The sequence below is a fragment of the Gossypium hirsutum genome, chromosome A06 (assembly GCF_007990345.1).
Source record: "Gossypium hirsutum isolate 1008001.06 chromosome A06, Gossypium_hirsutum_v2.1, whole genome shotgun sequence".
NCBI lineage: Eukaryota > Viridiplantae > Streptophyta > Magnoliopsida > Malvales > Malvaceae > Gossypium > Gossypium hirsutum.
The window spans coordinates 38,490,860-38,498,541 of NC_053429.1; the positions used below are offsets into that span (position 1 = coordinate 38,490,860).

The 7,682-nt window shown below is 33.4% G+C and overlaps 1 non-coding gene across 1 annotated transcript; it reads left to right on the forward strand.

Annotated features, from left to right (window-relative positions):
* The first annotated feature begins 7,288 nt into the window (after positions 1-7,288).
* LOC121231047 (small nucleolar RNA R71) lies at positions 7,289-7,395 on the forward strand. Its single transcript, XR_005929116.1, has one exon. It is a non-coding gene; the product is annotated as a small nucleolar RNA R71 (small nucleolar RNA).
* Positions 7,396-7,682: the final 287 nt, after the last annotated feature.

The following is a 7,682-nucleotide window of genomic DNA, read 5'->3' on the forward strand; positions in this document are numbered from 1 at the left end:
AATAACTAAGTGTAACTACTTAATACCTTAGTCATAGGCAACACTCAATGAAGGAATAACTACACGAAATCATTCCATGTCATGAAAGTGTTTGGAGGAAGTGCTTCTAGCCACATTTTTGCCTTTCCATCTAATGCAAATGGAATTAATAATAACTTTATAGTCTTATATGGAATTCTTGCATAACTAACAGTATTGCATATAAGGTCAAATTTCCTCAAAAATGTGATAGGATCTTTATTAACGTGATTGGAAAACTTGAAATTATTAGAGATCCATGTTACTAGAACAGGACTTAATTCAAAATGTGGACTATAGATAATAGGTCGGGAAATGCTAGACCTTAGCTAATTCACATCAAATAATGTCCCTAGGTCTTGCATATTGTTAATAACCTATGTGTGAATCATACCTATAACTTAAAAATTTTATAATTATTCTAATTACGTGTGAAAATTAAAATTAACCTAGTGACATTGCCTCCCTGGCAACGACGCTAAAAACTTGACCGCTTCCGGATGTACTAACGCGTAGAGTGTGAGTATTGCACTAAAATATAGAATTACGAGGCACTATTTGCAAGTATGCAGGTCTAGTTGTAATATAGTTTTACAACCAAGTGGGTGAGTACTCCAAGGATCGTACCCAAGGGAGGCGAGCGCTAGATCAATTCTAACTTAAACACTAAAAGATCTAATTAGTAATTTCCATTTAGTTATAGTACGAAGAATATAAAATAAAAGATTTTTAGGGTTTTTATAATAATAAAAAGAAAACAACATAAAAAGAAAAGATTCAAGAGATTAAAAAGGAAGAAGAAATCAAATCTGATTATGGGTTCCTTTTCATCTCGGATTCCTCGTCAATCAACTAATCGCTAACCTAGGAGGATCTTCTGATCTTCCACTAACATAACGAGTTAGGAAGTACTACTTATCTTCTGACCTTACAGCCTAGACTGGTTTGGAGTTAAGATGTTCATGGATGGGCAATACCAATTTTGGGTTAATTCCCACCTTGATGATTTCTTGGGGTTGTTAGGCCTAGGGTTTGTTTCACGTTTTCCCTTTCCCAAATAGGTGATCCATTGAGTAACCTTAGAAAATAGTTAACAGATCATATCTCTACTCGTTAATCCCCTATATAAGGATTAGTTCCTCATGGCATTTATAAACAATATATAATCGATGTAAAGAGAAAGCATGCTAGTTAAATCGATAGAATAGAGTAAATGGAAGAGAGCCTTATTGTATTGATATTAAGAGTAAATCCACAGAGTTTAATGATTCCACAATCCAAATCTCTTGAAAGTAAACAACGAATAAATAAACTAAACTCGAAAAACATAAGAAAGAAAACGAAGCTAAATCTAAAGAAAGAAGCTAGGTTAATGGAAATGTATCTATAACATGTGCCAAAGGAGCCTATTTATAGCCTTCAGGTGGCCGTCATCCTTAACCCTAAGTCAGCTGACGTTCCTGAGCTTTAAGATCGATTGTGCGAACCAAAACACATCTGCTTCATATTTAATTTTTGTCCCAGAGTCGATGTCGAGATACACCAGGACCTATGTTGCAACATAGCAACCAATATGCTCCTCTGTAGCGATCTTCAGGGGTATGTCACGACACTTCCAGTTTGTGTCGCGACATCAAAGGCAGACTTGAATTTTCTTCATTCTATCCCCCATTTTGTGGCATCAGACCTCCTGTGTTGCCACATAGTGTCCAGTATCGACCTACAATGCTTTCTAATGGTCTTCTGCACACTTACAAAGTACGTTAGCTTTCCCTTAAGCCTCATTCGACTCTTAAGGTCAATAAATGACTCAATTTGAAAATTTTATTTAAAGTAAGTAAAACTAAAGAAACTTAACTAAAATGTAATGAAAATGCTTGTATTCAGGCTCTTTAAGTGTGAAAATTAGTTTAATATGCTACACCGAGTTATGACAAATTAGAGTACATATACTCTATTTTTTTCTTTTTCACATTTGAGCATATTTCTGCATGTATTACAATTGTTTTGAGCATTTGATAATTCTTTTCAGCTCCCCCAAACTTATTTTCAGAGAATATGATGGATAGGCTAAGTCTAGTGTTTGGGACAATTTAGAGATAATTATGAGAGAACGGATGACTTATTATTGCAAGGTTCAAATAAAATTAGGCCATATAGTTTCAAAATTGGGTTTTAAGGGATAAATATTCATTAAGTTTGGTTTGAAAGGCTCAAATAGTTGAAACAAAATTTTGCCTAAATCATTTTCAAAATTCCATGCTTTCTAGGATTTTGCCTCAAGAAATTACTAAGTCAATTCTAGAGACTTAAACTTTCATACATGCTTAGCTTTTCTAAGGAATTAAAAATTTCATGGTTCGATTTACATACTTTATTAAGAGTAACATTTATGGCATAATTCAACTAACATAGCAATTATTGAGATAATAGAACTTTATTTATACTAAAGTTTAGCATAATGAGCAAAAATTCAAATTTTTGAGCAAAATATAACTTAATCATAATTATAAGAAAAAATGTATTCTAAAAAAAATAAATTTAATTTTTGGTCCCCTTACTTAAGATGAACAATATTTCCATTGATGAAAGGAATAGAGAGAACGAAAATATAGAACTGAATAGATACTACACCAAGTAGGATCCCAGGAAAAGGAGGTGAGTCAAATTTGACTGCTTAAATACCAAGCTTTCCTAAACAGATCTAATCCTAGACATGCACATATCTATTACCACACTTCTTATTTTGCAAATTGTTCAATTTTATTAATGATTTCAACCTCTTGTTTTATTATGTGAGAAATAGAAATATTCTAAAAGAACCTAAGCCTAAAATTTAAAAATATCCTAATAAACAAAATAAAGTAAAGTAAAGACAAGATCTCGCTCTTTTATTTATTTGCAAACCCCTCAGAATTTGACCCATCTTTTGCTTCACTGTCCTTGTTTTTGCTCAAATTGCCTCGTTCTTTTTTTGACATTGGAGTCCATGGTTCGAATATAAAGTCTAAAAATTCAGGTAAAAAGACAAACGAGTTATGAAATATTTTCTTGAAAGCATATCTAATTGAGTCATCCTGTATTTTTGAGTATCTTCAATAAGCTAGTTGCTGCCACTGCATATGTTGCATTAAATCCATCAAATTTGACCGCTTATCTTGAAAATTTGGGCTAGGTGAATGAGTTCTAAACATTGGGGTAGCCATATCAGGATCAAAATCCAGTTCAATTGGCTCTATCAAGTCAGGAATTTCAACTGGCTACACTAGTTCTGATTCTATAGGAATTTCCTCTTCTTCTATGTCATCGATCTACTCAACTTGTGTTTGAAGAATAGAATTTCCTATTACCCGGACAAGGTCCCAATCTACAATTGTGCCTTGGCTATATCCTGTCTTCTTTATCTTTGCACGAATTTTAGATTTCAAACATAAAACTATTATTGTAAAAGGAAAATAAGCTAGACCAGAATGTCTAGTAGCATACTTTCAAATTTCTTTAAGAATGATCTTGCCCACATTAATTGTCTTTGCTATCATAATAGAGTATAGCAAGACCATTCGTTCTACTGAAATTGTAGTCCCATGTGAGATAGGCATAAGACTGAATTGGACAAAATAAAACCATACCTTTGCTAATAAGGTCAAGTATTCTCTGCGACAAGTATGAGTCCCAGACATAAGACTGAATTGGACAAAATAAAACCATACCTTTGCTAATAAGGTCAAGTATTCTCTGTGACAACTATGAGTCCTGTGTTTCGACACAGTCCATTTAGAACCCAGAACTATGAATTATTGTAGAATTTCTTGCAAATTTTTTGCCTCAATAATTTCCATTAAGGAAGAATATTCTTTCTCTTTGAAATCAGGTAAATCATAAAATTCATTAACAGAATTCAAGTTCAGAGGTACCTTAATTCCTCGAACAGAAATTTTTGTTAAAGCATTTGAGGTCAAATTTGCATAAAATTCTCGAACTAGCTCATCATTGGCACTTGGTCTTTTCTCACGAAACACTGTCCACTTTAAAGCTTTAGCAACTTTTTGAATGCTCGTCATGAAATTAGTATAGTTAGTTTCGTTCAAAGTAAATCCTTTCTCTGGAAGCATTTGTTAATTTTTAAAGATGCTCTATATCTTGCCTTGCCTTCTTCAAAATGGAACTCTTTTTGTGATTGTTCGACTTGGACCAATGATTGAGTTCTTTTATGAGGCATGATTCGACCTGAATACTACATGAGATGGAAACAAATAATAATTTCCCGAAATTTAATTAGAATAAAATATTAACAATTCATCAAATTGAAAAGTTAAAAATTTAAATCGAATTAAAATTTGGGAAGAAATTTCATACCACATTTCTAATTAACTAGATAAGAACTTAAGGAAATAAAAAAAAGGGTGAAGCAATTGGTGTCAGGTTAGGGTTGATTGGTGGAAGATGGTAGTGTGGTGCCGATAGTACTTGATGGTGGAGAGGAAAGAAAAAAAATTGGTGGTGTTGAGAATGTATGGGAAGGGAAAAGATGGTGGTATTTAAAATGAAGGTAAGAGGGTTTAACTCAAAGTCTTAGATGAAATAATAAAATATTAACACTTCTAATCCTAGACAAGGTATATAAAAATTAATATAAAATATAAAATATATTAATATATTATTTGTCATTATCTTATTTATTAAAAATAAAATTTAAAAACCTTTGTTTTATCTATTTGAATATTAGCAAAAAAAATACAACTAATTATTGAAAACAATTTAATTAAGTACTAGAAATTAAAAGAAAAAAAACTTATACTTGGGATCAAAATTGACCCTTTTATTTAGCAAATAAAAAATTTATTCTGCCACTTAAGAAATATTTTCTCAAAAAATTATGTTAAAATCAATTCCCAAGAAAGATTGGAGGGGCCACTAGTGGTCCTGCTTAAATTCCAATCTCCTAGACAAAATTTATTTTAACATAATAATCCAATGAATATTTTATCTAAGCCCACCATTTTATTCAAATAAATAAATAAAATGAGTGAAATATTTTTCAGCTAAAATTCATCGGTATGATAATAACTTACCTTAATCTTACTTTGGTTGTTAGTGGAAGTTTTTGGCCCTTAAGATTTAAAATTTTACCTGGATCAAACACTCGAGGTTGGGTCCATCCACGGACCTTCATTAGTTGAATTATGCTAGTAGTAGTAAATGATCCTACCTATTGGGACTTGAGTTTCCTTGGATCAAATACTCGTGTTTGGGTCCATCTTCTCTGACTTTCATTGGACCCATCTTCTCCAACTTCAGGCAATCTTCCATGTGGATACCAAGAAGAACTATTATTTTGAATATTTGCAATATGCAACTTGATGTCCTTCTCATGCCTTTTCAGGTTTACAGGCAACTCTACTTCCTAGATTTCAATCAAAACTGGAAACGTTAATCTCTCTGGTTTAGCCCAGGGTTTTGGAAAGAATTCCTTCATATTTGTTTCCAACAAAGTTAGTTTTTCATCATTTTCATTGTTACTTGGTAGATCAGATGCCAAGACACGCTCTAATGGATCGTTTACTGAGTTGAGTCCCTCACTTGTAAGGATCAATGATTCTATCTTGGATGTTGAAGAACATTCCTCATCTATATCAAGATATTTCATAGATTTGAATAAATTAAAGGTTACTTGATAGTCTTGTACTTGCATGGTGAGTTCCCCTATCTAGACATTTATCAATGTTCTCCCAATTGCCAAAAATGGCCTTCCTAGAATAATAGGGATGTTCTTATGTACTTCAAAATCCAAAATAAGAAAATTAGTAGGAAAAATAAATTTGTCAAGACATACTAGAACATCTTTAGTCTCTCTTTTTGGATGTGCTATTGATAGGTCTGCCAATTGAAGTGTAATAGTGGTTGGCCTAACCTCACCAATCCCTAATCGCTTGAATACAGACTTGGGCATTACATTTATACTTGCTCCCAAATCAGATAGAGTGAATCTACAATAAGAGTCTCCAATGTAACAAGGTATGGTAAAAACTCCCTAGATACTTCATTTTCTGGCAGTTTATCTTGCAAAAATGCACTACATCTTTTGTCAAGCCAGTTGTCTCGAATTCCCATAACCTCCCCTTTTTAGAGAGAATATCCTTTATGAATTTGGGATAATTCAACATTTGCTCCAAAGCTTCCACAATAGGGATATTGATATGTAATTTTTTAAGCATATCTAAAGTTTTCTTAAATTGTACGTCTTGTTGATACTTTTGGAATCTCTATGAATAAGGAGGTGATGGAGCTTTAACCTTGACTAGATCTCTTTTCTCCTTGTGTTTACAATGGGCATTGAACCTTTAGGATGATTCTGTTGTGCTTGGTTTTTGGTAGGAGTCAAAGGAGTAGGCTTCTGCACTATGGGAACTTCAACATTTGGTTGAACTTTCTCCCAATTCTTAGCTACCACAGACTCGTCTTCAATTTCAATAGTCCTCGGTTTCAAAATTTTTCAACTCCTCAAAGTAATAGCTTCACATAGTTCTTTACATGTACTCTTTGGATTCATAGTGTTACTTGGGAAAGCTTATTGAGGTATGCTTGTAAGCTTTTGGCTAACTATCCCATATGGTTCTCTAGATTCCTTAGGGTCGCATCGCTTTTGGCCATATATGCTTTCAATAGGTTCTCCAAACTACTTGAAGACCCAGCTGACTGAGGTTTCTGCATTTGTTGAGAAAAACTTCGAAAGTGATTTGAATGTGAAGGCATATAGGAATTACTTGGACTAGTCCCTTGATCACTCTAGGAGAAATTGGGATGATTCTACAATGAAGGGTTGTAGTAAGTTGATTTCGATCCTTGCCTACTTCAATTATGGTTTTGGTTGTCCATGACATAGATGGATTCTGGGTTCAATGGGTAGTCTTCGTCCATATGAACATCTCCAAAATAAATAGAAGATATAATTTCAAACTGGTTTGGTTGTTGACCTAACATGTTAGCATTAAAATTGTTAGCAGAAAAGTTCTTAAGCATGGAAGTCATAGAAGATACCTAGGCTGCCAAAGATGTAAGTAGATCATTTTCATGAACACCGAGCACTCTTCTTCTTATGGCTACTTGTGTAGTCTACCACTGATAACTGTTCTTAGAGATCCTGTCAAGTATCTCATGTGCTTTATTGTATGGTTTTGCAATAAGAGATCTATTGGCTGAAGCGTTTACCACCATTTTTGCATGTGCGTTGAGACCATTGTAAAAAGTCTCTAATTGAATATAGTGAGGAATGCCATGATGAGTGCATTTCTGCAACAACTCCTTGAATCACTCCCATGCATCATAGAGAGATTCACAGTCAAGTTGTTGAAATATGGTGATTTCATTTTTCATCTTGGCATTTCTACTCGGTGGAAAATACTTCATCAAGAATTGTTTAGCCAATTCTTGCCATGTTGATGCCAAATGAGGTGTTAAGGAATTCAATCATGAGTGAGCCTTTTCTTTCAGTGAGAATGAGAATAAATTTAACCTCAAAGCATTTTCAATTACTCTAGCTAGCTTGAATGAATAACTTACTTCCATGAATAAGCAAAGGAGCAGATGTGGATCTTCAGGAGGCTTTCCACTAAATTGACCCATCATTTGCAACATTTTGAACATAGTTGGCTTTCATTCAAACT